Source organism: Coenobita brevimanus, chromosome 5, assembly GCF_032717465.1.
Source record: "Coenobita brevimanus isolate Jiangsu-jjx chromosome 5, ASM3271746v2, whole genome shotgun sequence".
NCBI lineage: Eukaryota > Metazoa > Arthropoda > Malacostraca > Decapoda > Coenobitidae > Coenobita > Coenobita brevimanus.
The window spans coordinates 16,372,890-16,387,482 of record NC_136958.1 but is presented as its reverse complement, the minus strand read 5'-3'; positions in this window follow the sequence as shown (position 1 = coordinate 16,387,482).

Below are 14,593 nucleotides of genomic sequence, written 5' to 3'. Positions count from 1 at the left end.
TATGGTGATGGAAGGATTAATTGAAAAAATAGTTATCTCCTCCATTTTGGACAGATTTTTAAAGCTGACAAAAATGATCTGGTTGTAGCAAGAACTGAATAAAACTACCTGTAAGTCATGGAAGTGACTGAAGCCCTCTTTAAATATGGACGGCTAACCAATTCACAGTGACATGGTCTCCTCCCAACTGAATACAATCGTCTTGAGGTAGCACGAATGTATTACAAAAGGCATCATGGTGTTGCTGAGCTTAATAGGCACTGATTGCAACCCCTTGGACAGCATTCTCGTGCTGTTGGGAAGCTTACTAACACGTCTTCCTTACCAGTTATTTCTATACGCTGTTGTTATCACCAGCCGCGATAGAGAGGCTAGTATTGTTTTCACCTTGTCTGTGTGTGTGTTTTGTGTCTGTTAGCACGATAACTTCGCAACCGCTCAAGATATCACAAAATTTTTCAGGTGTGTAGTAGGGAAAAATAGATCACGAGTTCGAAATGGGTGAAAGTAGGTCAAGGTCTGTGTGTCTGTTACCACGATAACTTCGCAACCGCTCAAGATATCACGACAAAATTTTACAGGTTTGTAGTGGGGAAGAAAAACTCCAACGTGTTCGAAATTGGTAATACGTGAAGGTCAAGATCATATTCCGAGTCGCACTAGATATGCTTCGGCTCGCTAATGATGTGATTTCTCCTCGGGGGGGGCCTCTAGTTGTTGTTGTTTTTGTTGTTGTGGCCCTGTGTTGATCCGAAAAGGGAAACCGATGGACAAGTTGCCCTTCCTATGCAGCCGATCATCATCCTTCCAAAGGATAGGGAAGGAGTTGATGAACGTTTGTGTACCAGGGTAGTGATGCCGCCTGGTTATATCGGTGCCACCACGTGAAGGCGTCCCTCTCCATTATGTTTTTGTACGTTAGTATCTTCTACGTTATTCTGCAGTCTGTCGATACGAAAATGATAAAAAAAAAAAAAAACCTACAAGCGAGAGGTAATAATGTAGTATGCAAAATTAATCTTAGAGGGAGAGGTGCTACAAACCTTAACAGACGAAAATATAACCCTTGAGTATAAGAGGCATATCCTAAGCTGAATAAAGTCGTCTGGGATAAACAAGACCAAAGTAGGGAGAGCGTTGTCTTGGCGGAGATATTAATTATTTCACTCCGCCGACGTGTTTTATCATTATATTCTTGCTACCTTTACAGTTTCGTTCAGCTTAGAGGGGACTTTATTTCTCCAGTATGAAAGACTTTTCCAGGGCTGAATAAAGTAGACGAAGTAGCAAGACTACGCTGTGGAAAGGTGTCTTCCTTTGAGGAGGTTACCAACCGTAGGTGTGTTGTGTAATCTGAATAAGATAAGACATTTTAGGGTCGTGGAACATATGGAGATGTTGTTGCTGTTGTTGTTTTGTCCTATGTTCATATGAAGGTGCAACCAGTTGACTACAAGTCGATGTTGCCCTTCTGAAATCATCACCACTTGTCTCGGGGAGATGGGGAGGGAGTTGAGGAATGCTTGCATTGCCGGAAGGGAAGCCGCCCAGTTATACCGGTGTCACAACGTGAACGGTGGTGAAGAGGTACTTACTCGCATATGAATAAGCCTGAGAATTCTAATAAAATGGCGAGGGAGGCCAAGAAGGTGGAATGGCATGGTAAATGAATGTTTGAATGGGACAAGTACAGACACCGTGAAGCAAAGGAAACGAAGGTTAAAAGTCGATGGATGATGTACTGTCTTTAAGGAGGTGAATACTCGTACTATAGTCGCGGCGCACGACTCTGAGGTTGTCATTATCGTACCCTGGCAACTTACCATTCGAAAGTGCGACCGATCTCGTATCATATTATGAACGAATCAAAATATTAAGCACGAATATATTATACACGAATATTATTATACACGAATATTATTATACACGAACATATTATACACGAATCACATGCGTCTCATATAATACACGAAATCAGACGTACTTTTGAATGGTAGTTGCTAGGCCACGATAATATCAACCTCAAAGTCGCACCCCACGACTATAGTATGACCAGTACTCACTGCCTTTTTAACGCTATAAGCAAATAAAAAGTCTGTTTGACATTCCACAGGCATTGTAAAGCAGCTTTTGTGTCTGTGAGTTGAAGCCGAAGATTTAAAAGCCTAGCATGAACAATGAATGGAAGTACTGGTCACCTCACTGGGTATTTTATTGATAGTTCGCCCATTTGTATGCTTCCCTGTTCCTCCTCTAATTTTTGGACCCATAACACCCCATATAATTGTGAGCAATAGGAAGAATTAGACACACACATGGATATGTCGTATGTAGCCTACACATTAAACGTTTCCATATGAGGGTATGTTTCTTCCCTTTGAATAATTAGTGGCACTGTGAGTTCAAGACACAAAGGGAGAGGAACGATAATGAGGATGAGGATGATGTTGCTGTGAGACTGCACGACAGAATAAACAAGGACTCCTTTATTCAGTGGTCTTCTAATTAGCTTTGATCTTCTTTGAGCCCACACAGAAACATATATAAACAAATTTGCATAGGAGTACTAGATGAGCCTGGCCAACTCTTGAGATTCACTCATTAACATAATCCGGTACCCCCTTCACTGTCTTATTTCTATGCCCCCCCCTCTCTCTCTCTCTCTCTCTCTCTCTCTCTCTCTCTCTCTCTCTCTCTCTCCTAGTTACTTTACTACCTTATTTTACAGCATACCTTCATTCACCTCTTTCTTCCCACTCTCTTTCTCTCTTTTCTTGACCGCTCTCCTTTCTTTCCCTTCTCACTTACACTCCTCTCTTTTCATTTCTTCACCCATCATATGTTATTTTATTTCTCCACTCTGCTTTCTCTTCCCTATCTCACTTACTATCCATTTTCTCTCCTCACTTTCCGTCCTATCTCACTTTTCTCTCTTTCACGTTTAGAGCTCTCACTCTCTCTCCCTTTTCATTTTATTCCCTCTCTCACTACCATTCCCTTTTCTCCGATTCTGTATTCACACTTACTCCCTTCTCACTCTGCTGCTCTCATCACACTCGTTTGCTTCTCAAATTCATTCCTTCTTCGCACTGAGTCCTTACTAACTCTTTCCCCCACCAGAATCTTTCCTTTCACGCATTTTCCTCCCCAGAATTTTGCCTTTCCCCCTCTTTCCCTCCCTATGATCATGCCTTTCATACTATTTCCTTTCCCGCGATCATGCCTTTCCTACTCTTTCCCTCCCCAGAATCATGCCGATCCCACCATTTACTCCCCAGAATCATGCCTTTCCCACACTTTCCCTCCCCAGAATCATGCCGATCCTACCATTTTCTCCCTAGGATTCATGCCTTTCCCACCTTTTCCTCCCGCAGGTTCATGCCTTTTCCACCTTTCCTTCCCCAGAAGCATGCTTTCCCTACTCTTTCCTTCCCTATGATCTTGGGTTTCCCACTCTTTCGCTCCTCAGGATCATGTCTTTCCCACTCTTTCCCTCACCAGGATCATGCCATTCCGACCTTTGCCCTCCTCACACTCATTCCTTTCTCACTCCCTTTCCTTCTGAACTTTATTGCATTTCACTCCTTCTCATCTTACTCTCTTTCTGTTTTCTGTTTCACATCTCATTCTCTTTCCCTCTCATTCCCTTCCCCTTAATCGCTCTCTTCTTCTTCCCACTCTGATTATTAAGGGTTGGCGGAAGCCTCAATCCCCAAGCTTTTAAGGCCGTAAGGAAGTAAAGAAAGAATTGTGATTATACTTCGGAACATACCAGGCCCAGTCCTACAATAAAAATCTAGTACCACAGGATAAATGTAATAATCCTGGGAGCATGGTATCATATTATATTACTATGTAAGTTTTGACACAATGCCTTAACCTTTCGTACATAGTTTGATAACATTTAGCTTAAAGGATTAGAAGATTCATTGGGAACAGGATACTTTTATCTGTACTGTATCATGTTTTATTTAATGCAAAATACAGTGGCACCATTTTCTTTCATTCTTTATGATATTGCGACATATGGCAATAGCTTACTGATGTATATTTTATGTATATAAGTGTCGGGGGGTTCTTTATGTGTGTGTGTGTGTGTGTGTGTGTGTGTGTGTGTGTGTGTGTGTGTGTGTGTTTTATTAATTCCAAAAAGTCTCTAAGCAGAATTTGCCCCAGGCCTCAAACACAAGTCCGCACTCTCCCCTTCCACTCTCGCTTTCTTTCCCTAATTATTCTTTCCCTAATCGCTCTTTATTTTCATACTAAATTTTCCTCTCACCCTTTCCTTTCTCACCCTCTTTCCATTCTCATCCTCCCTCCTCTCTCTCTCTCTCTCTCTCTCCGTCTCTTTCTCCATCTCACGCTGTCCCTTCTCACTCTTTCCTTTCTCACTGTTTCTTCCTTCTCACTCTTTCTCCTCTCACCCATTTTCCCTCCCCACTCCTTTTTGTTCCTCACTCTCTTTGTCTCTTCACTTTCTTTACTTGCTTAGTCTCTCGCCACCATCCATTCATTTTTATTTCCACAACTCAATTATTCTTCTCAGAACACCCACGGCCTGACAAAAGACAGAGGCGGTGTACAGTCGTGATTCATGGGGTCGTCTTCTCGAAGGAATGAATGCCCCTAATCACTGACGGTCATACATGGAACACTTCATATTAGGTATGACCAACCTGCAACACACATTACTCGTACAGTGTTCAGTCAGCAACCGTACATGAAGATCGAACACATTCCCTGTTCGTCACGTGCCTCACAAGTTATCGTCAAACGTGGGGAGCCTGAATTCCACTTTGAGATTTAAGGTTTAAACATCCGACCAACAGCTTCTATAACACTGTGGTCGGAATACAAGACAAATCAGGAGTGCTGCTGCACATCGGCCCACGCAGTATTGATGTGCACGTTGGCTATTCGCGACTTGCTGGGTTCGGTATTTGTCTGTGAGCAGCCAAGGTGAGGTTGTTGTGCAGAAACGCCGCTGGATTCAACTCGCCTTTCAAAGTGGCCTAGAAGCTCTGGCTTGTATTCTTAAACATTTAATTCGAAAGTGGAATGCACGTCTTAATTTATATGGCATATGACTAAGACAGAATGTGTTTGGCCTTCCTGTATGGTTGCTGATTATCCTCTATAATGTGGGATGCATGGGTTGTCAAGGTGAGCTACTGTGCAAAAACTTCAAGATTCATGCCGCCTTACAACCAGGGTAGGTAGCAAAATGTGAATCACGGCTGTACATTGCCCTTGCCATTGCTGGCGTTATTCCACTGTGTAATCAGTACATGAAAAATAAGCTACTTCTATAAAAGAACAATTACTCTCTTCCACTGTCATCAGCTTTCCATCCACCTCGGGTGGATGGAAACCTGATGACAGGGAGTGCTGGAGCTCCAGTTTCATCAGCCCTCAGGACTAGTTCCTGACCATCCCCCTTTGCTGAACTTTCTCAGTGTCTCAGTTACACAGAGTAGGCCAGCATGCTCTCCAGTACAAATTTCTCTATCTACACCAAACTACATGCACAGTACACACTACACTTCCTATTCAAAATTTAAAAAAAAATGACGTCTCTTCACCAAGCCTCGGAGTCCCCAGGGGGGGGGGAACATAAATGCCCCCACCATCCGCCCCTCTCCCGGTGACGACTCGAGGTGCCTGGAACCACTGTCTGACTCTCTTCTTCTTCATTTCTGCAACATTCGCGGCCTTTCCTCTAACTTTCGCTCTGTTGAGCACCACCTCTCCTCCTCTAAACCTCACCTTCTTTTTCTAACGGAGACTCAGCTGTCTGAGGCAACTGACAGCAAACCCTTTTCTGTATTCTCCTACTTTCTCTATACTCATTTCAAAGCCAAAGGTGGCTGTTGTGTATATATACGCAACGACTTAGCTTGCTCTCGTGTTCCTGAACTCAATTCTTCTGAATTCTCTACACTCTGGCTTTGGCTTTCCTGTCATTCTCTGACTAAATATATCTGTGCTGTTTACTTATCCCCTTATTCTACTGACAATCAAAAATTTTCGACTATCTTACTTCTATGATGGAACACATTCTATCCATTTCTCCTTTCTCTGAAATCTCCATTCTAGGAGATTTCAATGTTCACCACCGCCTTTGGCTCTCCTCTCCTTTCACGGATCCACCTGGTGAACAAGCCTACATCTTTTCTATCCTTAATGACCTAGAGCAGCTTGTACAGCACCCTACCCATATCCCTGACCGCCTTGGAAAGAGCTCCAACATACTTGACCTCTTCCTCACAACTAATCCTTCTGCTTACTCTGTTAATCTTTTCTCTCCATTGGGCTCCTCCGATCACAACCTTATTACCTTAACCTGTCCTATCACTCCGGTACGGCCTGTGGACCCTCCAGGGAAACGTCGTCTGTGGCATTTTGGAGCCCCGGACTGGGAGGCCCTCAGGCAGTACTTCTTTGATTTTCCCTGGAATGATTATTGCTTCCATGGCCGGGAGCCATCTGAGTGTGCCTTGCGCATTACGGAGGTTATTCTCTCGGGCATGCAAGCATACATTCCTTTCTCATATCCTTTGACTAACGCAAGAAAGCCTTGGTTTAATCACGCTTGTTCTAATGCTGTCCGCAACAAGGAGAGGGCCTACAAAAGGTACCGGAGCCAACTCACCCCTGAATCACATCATCTTTACGTTTCTGCCAGGAATCGTGCTAAGTCTGTTCTTCGCTCTACTAAAAATAATTTCATCCATACTAAATGCTCTCAACTCTCCAACTCGAATTCTTCCCGCTCCTTCTGGCACCTTGCCAAAAATCTTTCTAACAACTTTACCTCATCATCCTTCTCTCCTCTTTTCTACTCTGATGGTTCTGTAGCTATTTCTTCTACTGATAAAGCAGATCTCTTCGCACAGACTTTCTCCTCCAATTCCACCTTAGACGATTCCGGTGCTGTTCCTCCATCACTTCCCCCCTCTGACTTCCTCATGGCTGACATTAAAATTTCTTCAGCTGATGTATTTTCTGCAATCACTGGCCTCAGTACTAACAAGGTATATGGGCCTGATGGGGTCCCTCCTGTTGTTCTCAAGAACTGTGCTTCTGTGCTCACACCCTGCCTAGGCAAACTCTTTCGCCTTTGTCTGTCAACTTTTACCTTTCCTTCTTGCTGGAAGTTTGCTCTCATTCAGCCAGTTCCAAAGAAGGGTGACCACTCCCAACCCTCCAACTATCGTCCAATTGCTTTAGCGTCCTGTATTTCAAAAGTTTTCGAGTCAATTCTCAATAGAAAAATTTTAAGGCATCTTTCCTGTCACAACCTTCTTTCCGATCGTCAGTACGGGTTCCATCAGGGACGCTCCACTGGCAATCTTCTCACCTACCTTTCAGACTCCTGGTTATCCTCCTTTCGGGACTTTGGCGAAAGCTTTGCCATTGCACTTGACATCTCAAAGGCTTTCGATCGAGTCTGGCATAAATCTTTAATTTCCAAACTGCCCTCCTACGGTTTCTATCCTTCTATCTGTGCCTTCATCACTAGCTTCCTTTCTGGTCGTTCTATAGCCGCTGTTGTAGACGGCCATCGTTCTTCTCCTAGATCTATCAACAGTGGTGTTCCTCAGGGCTCTGTCCTATCACCAACTCTCTTCCTTTTATTCATCAATGATCTAAGCTGTACTTCTAACCCTATCCACTCATATGCTGATGACTCCACCCTTCACCTTTCCATTCGGTTCCCGCAACGCCCATCTCAACAGTTACTTCAACAAACAAGGGATGAGGCTATGACACACCTAATGTCTGACTTGGCTCGTATCTCTGACTGGGGTAAAAATAATATTGTTGTTTTTAATGCATCTAAGACTCAGTTCTTACACCTATCAACCCGACAAAATCTTCCACAGGTATACCCACTAATGTTTAATAATATTCAGCTTAATCCTGCATCATCCTTGAACATGCTTGGGGTTTCATTTACTCGGGACTTATCTTGGAAAGATCATATTACATCTCTTGTACAATCTGTTTCCAAGAGATTGGGTGTGCTAAGCCGACTCTGCTCTTTCTTTACCCCTGCACAATTGTTGACTCTATACAGGGGTTTTATCCGCCCCTGTGTGGAGTACAACTCTCATTTGTGGGGAGGCTCCCCACCTACAGCTCTTCTCAATAGGGTGGAGTCAAAGGCTTTTCGTCTCATTAACTCTCCTCCTCTTACTGACTCCCTTCAACCTCTGTCTCTTCGCCGCACTGTTGCATCTTTATCTCTTTTCTATCGCTACTTTAATGGTCACTGCTCCTCTGAACTGTCTGCTTGCATTCCTCCACCTCTACGATGGGCGCGTAGCACCCATCTGGCAGCAAACTCCTATCCTTTTCTGTCCAACTCTCTAATGCAAGAGTTAACCGTTACTCCCAGTCTTTCATTTATGCAACAGGTCAGCTCTGGAACTGTCTCCCTCTGTCTGTATTTCCTGCTGCCTATGATCTCCGGTTTTTCAAACGCAGTGTGTCCAGGCATCTCAAAATGATCGGATCTTGAATTTGGCTCTCTATTGTATTTTGTTTTTCTCTTGGAGGGAACTGTTACTGCGGGCTCATGGCCTTTGGTTCCTTCTTCCTCGCATTAAAAAAAAAAAAAAAACTCAGCTTCGTCATCATAGAAACAATATAGTTATCTAACCCCGTAAATCCAAGTACATTTTTTACTTATTTCAGACGGTTGCATTCAGGTTTGGACTCACTCACAGACCTGAAACGATTATATCAATCAATCAATCAATCATTTCCTGTGGCACCCTCGGGGATGCATAGGGCCTCGATGAACTCACACCACCACATCCTATCTTGTGCTAACTCCTCAAGATCTCCCCAACACTCATCTCCAGCTTCCCGTCTCATTGTCCTCACCCACGTCTCTTTTGGCCTTCCTCTACCTCTCCTACCAGGTGCCACCCACCCTGGTGTACCTCGTACTATTCCCTGTCTCCTATACACATGTCCTAGCCACTTCCATCGTGAGAATCTAACATATTCATCGATCGGCTGCACTCCCGTTATTTCTCTAATTCTACTATTTGGTATCCTTTCCCACCACTTAACTCCTAATATTCTTCTAAGTGCTTTATTTTCAAACACCAAGAATTTATTTTCCATAGTCACTGTGCTGTACCAAGACTCGTGTCCATAAATTAAGATACTCCTAATCATTACTTTATAAAGTTTGATTTTTGTATGCACAGAGAAATTGTTATTATTCCAAATATTTTTAAGCATTCCCATTGCCTGATTAGCCTTCTTTAACCTTTCCTCGAATTCAAAGTTCAAAGAACCATCCTTGGCTAAATAAGTACCTAAATATTTAAACCTATCAACTTGCTTTACAACCATACCTCCAATTACACATTCCTGCGCATTTTCCATATTCATATTGATTATTTCAGTTTTTCCACAATTAATAACCAAACCCACCTTGCGACCTTCACTCACCAAACAGTCCAACACTCTCTGCATCTCTTCTGGCCCATCACAAATCAAAACTATATCATCTGCATAATCTAAATCCACAAGTTTCCTGTTCTCTCCCCAAAGTATACCTGCACCGGTTTCTGTTCCAACACGTTTCATAATGTAATCAATGACCAATATAAATAGTAAAGGCGATAGAACACCACCTTGAATTACTCCGGACTTGACTTCAAACGAATCACTCAGACAACCATCAACCATCACTTTACAAAATGTGTCCTCATGCATGTTCATAATGACCCTCACAAACTCCTCTGGTATTCCATAATGTCTCATGATCTTCCCCATAGACTCTCTCGAAACACTATCAAAAGCCTTTTCAAAATCAACAAAACAAAGACTTAACGGTACTCTCATTTCATTAACTTGCTGCATCAAATGCCTAACTATAAAGATCTGATCACTGCAACCACGTCCCTTTCTAAAACCAGCCTGTTCATCCCTCAGAATACCCTCAACCACCGACTCCAATCTATTTAACAACACTCTACTGAAAACTTTCAAAGCTATCGGTGACAAAGAGATTCCCTCCAATTACCACAGTCACTCAGGTCTCCCTTCTTCGGAACTTTAACAATTACACCATTCTTCCAAACTGATGGTAGTAACCCCGTCACCCATATCTTATTGAATAGCTTGGTCAAGATCAATATTAATCTATCCCCCTCCACTTTAAACATTTCCGGAAATAAACCATCCTCCCCTGGTGCCTTATTATTCTTTAACTGTTTTACTGCTTTATCCACTTCTGCAAGCCTCAACTCTCCTGTTTCTATATTTAAATCTTCCTGAGCAGACGGTATATCCTCTTCTGGTGGTATTGGTCTATTAAGAACTGTCTCAAAATGCTCTTTCCATCTATTTTTAATATCTCCATCTTTGGTCAATAAATTTCCTTCCCTGTCTCTAATTGGTATTTCCTTGCGTTTACCTGCATTACCACTCAGTTCTCTAATCGATTCATATGCTATTCTTTGACTCTGTCCATCATTTTTGTTTATTAGGATTTCAGTCTCTGCAACCTTTTCATCCACACATCTTCTTTTATCTCTCCTAGCTAACCTTCTTACTTCTGAATTCAAACTCCAGTACGCAGCTCTTGCTAATTCAATCTCTCGTTCATCAACGCATTGCATCTCACTCCTCAGTTTAGCCTCACCTCTCTTTTTTATCATATCCCACGTTTCCTCTGATATCCATTTCTTTCTCCTGAATCTATGTCTCCTTCCAATCGTACATTCAGCAGTCTCATGCAAAACTTTGTTCACATCCTCCCACATCTCATCTACACTTCTCTCCCCCTCTTCCAACGTTTCCAACGATTATATAGACCCAATTAAACCTCATCAGTACGAGGCCTGTCCTAATTTGGGTAACATCATCAAAAGTAGTGTAAACAGATTAACAAATGACGTCACTGGATTCAAGGAGTTAATGTGTGCGATTGTTTTTTTTTTTTTTTTTTTTTTTTAATGTGTCCGACTCTGGGCATAGGCTTCACAGCCTGCTATCAAGGCCCAGCAGTTCTCCTACATACCATACACCTCTACATGTCACCACTTCGGCGCTAACACCCACCGTCCATATTGAACACATGCTAGGGCTGTCTCATACAGGACTGGTGTATTGGTATTAGCGGGGGTATTTTACGACATGTCGGCGGGTCTTCTAGTAGATCAGTAAAGCCTGATTTAATGAAATTCAAATCCTTAAACTGTTCCCTGCCACAGCGGGGATTTGAACCTGGGTCCAGTGGGACTGCAGGCCACCTCTCTACCGACTGAGCCACCGCGGCAGCATGTTTTCATTAAAAAAAATATATATATAGTTTAAAAGCTATTATGGTCCCAAAATTCTCCTATTCACCTTCACCGTATCTGTCCTACAGCAAACCTGGTTGTGTCAGCTCCCTTCCTCTCATGGTCAGGACAACTAAAAGAGAGTGTGTGTGTGTGTTTTTTTTTTTATGCGAGGAGGAATGAACCAAAGGCTAGGAGCCCGCACAATAGTTTCTTCCAAAAAAAATAATAATAATAAAATAAAATAAAAAAGAGAGCCAAAATCAAGATCCATTCATTTCGAGATGCCTGGATACACTGCGTTTGAAAGACTGGAGATCATAGGAAGTAGGAAATACAGACAGAGGTAGACAGTTGCAGAGCTGACCTGTTGCATAAATGAAGGAACGGGAGTAACGGTTAACTCTTCCATTAGAGAGCTGGACAGAAAAGGGATGAGAGTTTGTTGTTAGACGGGTGCTACGCATCCATCGTAAAGGTGGAGGCATGCAAGCAGACAGTACAGAGGAGAGTGACCATTGATGTAGCGATAGAAAAGAGATAAAGAGGGAACAGTGAGGCGAAGAGACAGAGGATGAAGTGAGCCAGTAAGAGGAGGAAAGTTGATGAAATGAAAAGTCTTTGACTTCACCCTATTGAGAAGAGCTGTATGTGGGGAGCTTACCTTCACATGAGAGTTGTACTCTGAACAGGGGCTAATAAAACCCGTGTATAAAGTCAACGACTGTGCAGAGGAAAAGAAGGTACGGAGTCGGCTTAGCACACATAATCTCTTGGAAGCAGATTTCACAAGAGATGCCATATGATCTTTCCAAGATAGTCCCGAGTGAATGAAACCCCAAGCATGTTCAAAGATGATGCAGGATTGAGCTGGATATTATTAAACATTTTTGGGTACTCCTGTGGAAGATTTTGTCGGGTTGATAGGTGTAAAAACTGAGTCTTTGATGAGTTAAAAACAACAAGATATTTTAACCCCAGTCAGATATATGAGCCAAGTAAGACATTAGGTATGCCATAGCCTCATCCCTTCCTTGCTGAAGCAACTGCTGAGATGGACGTTGCGGGAACCGAATGAAAAGTGAAGGGTGGAATCATCAGCATACGGGTGGATAAGGTTACAGGTAGATGTACAGCTTAGATCATTGATGAATAAAAGGAAGAGAGTTGGTTATAGGACAGAGCCCTGAGGAACACCACTGTTGATAGATCTAGGAGAAGATCGGTGGCCGTCTACAAGAGCAGCTATAAAATGACCAGAAAGGAAGCTATAAATGAAGGCATAGATAGAAGGATAGAAACCGTAAGAGGGCAGTTTGAAAATTAAAGATTTATGCCGGACACGACCGAAAGCCTTTTGAGATGTCAAGTGCAATGGCAAGGCTTTTGATAGTCCCGAAAGGAGGATGACCAGGACTCTGAAAGGTAGCTGAGAAGATCGCCAGTGGAGCGTCCCTGACGGACCCCATATTGACGATCAGAAAGAAGGTTGTGGTAGGAAAGATGCTTTAAAATTTTTCTGTTAAGAATAGATTTGAAAACTTTTGAGACACAGGATGTTAAAGCAGTTGGACGATAGTTAGAGGGTTGGGAATGATCACCCTTCTTTGGGACTGGCTGAATGAAAACAAACTTCCAACAAGAAGGAAAGGTACAGTTTGAAAGACAAAGGCGAAAGAGTTTACCTAGGCAGGGTGTAAGCACAGAAGCACAGTTCTTGAGGACAACAGGAGGGACTCCATCAGGCCCATATGCCCTGTTAATATTGAGGCCAATGATGGCAGAAACTACATCAGCTGAAGAAATTTTAATGTCAGCCATGAGGAAGTCAGAGGGGGGAAGTGATGGAGGAACAGCACCGGAATCGTCTAAGGTGGAATTGAAGGAGAAAGTCTGAGCGAAGAGATCTGCTTTATCAGAAAAAATAGCTACAGAACCATCAGAGTAGAAAAGAGGAGGGAATGATGATGGGGTAAGGTTATCAGAAAGGCTTTTGGCAAGGTGCCAGAAGGAGCGGGAAGAATTCGAGTTGGAGAGTTGAGAGCATTTTGTACGGATGAAATTAATTTTAGTAGAGCGAAGAACAGATTTTGCACGATTCCGGGCAGAAACATAAACGAAATGTGATTCAGGAGTGGGTTGGCTTTGGTACCTTTTATAGGCACTCTCCTTTTTGTGGACAGCATTAGAACTGATTAAACCAAGGCTTTCTTGCGTTAGTCAAAGGATATAAGAAAGGAATGTATGCTTCCATGCCCGAGAGAATAACCTCCTTAATGCACAAGGCACACTTAGATGGTTTCCGGCCATGTACGCAATAATCATTCCAGGGAATATCAAAGAAGTACTGCTTGAGGGCCTCCCAGTGAGCAGCTCCAAAGTGCCACAGTCGACGTTTCTTTGGAGGATCCACAGGCCGTACCAGAGCGTTAGGACAGGTTAAGGTAATTAAGTGTAAGCAGAAGGATTAGTTGTAAGGAAGAGGTCAAGTATGTTGGAGCTCTCTCCAAGGCAGTCAGGGATACAGGTTGGGTGCTGTACAAGCTGCTCTAGGTCATTAAGGATAGAAAAGATGTGGGCTTGTTCACCAGGTGGATCAGTGAAAGGAGAGGAGAGCCAAAGGTGGTGGTGAACACTGAATTCTCCTAGAATGAGGATTTCAGAGAAAGGAAAAGTGGATAGAATGTGTTCCATCGTAGAAGTAAGAGAGTCAAAGAATTTTTTACAGTCAGTCTAATTAGGAGATAAGTAAACAGTCCAGATATATTTAGTCAGAGAATTACAGGAAAGCCGAAGCCAGAGAGTAGAGAATTCCAAAGAATCGAGTTCAGGAACAGGAAAGCAAGATAAGTCGTTGCATACATATACACAACAGCCATCTTTGGCTTTGAAATGAGTATAGAGAAAGTAGGATACAGAAAAAGGTTTGTTGCAGTTGCCTCAGACAGCTGAGTCTCGGTTAAGAAGAGAAGGTGAGGTTTAGAATAGGAAAGGTGGTGTTCAACAGAGAGAAAGTTAGAGGAAAGGCCGCGAATGTTGCAGAAATGAAGAAGAGAGTCAGTCAGTGGTTCCAGGCAGCTCGTTGAGTCGTCACCGGGAGAGGGGCGGATGGTGGGGGCATCTATGATCCCCTCCCCCGGGGACTCCGAGGCATGGTTAAAGTGCGCCATTTTTCTTTTTTTTTTAATTTTGAAAATGAAGAGTAGTAAGTATTGTGCATGTATATTGGTGTTAACAGTTAGAGAAACTTGTATTAGGGAGCATGCTGGCCTACTCTTTGTGCT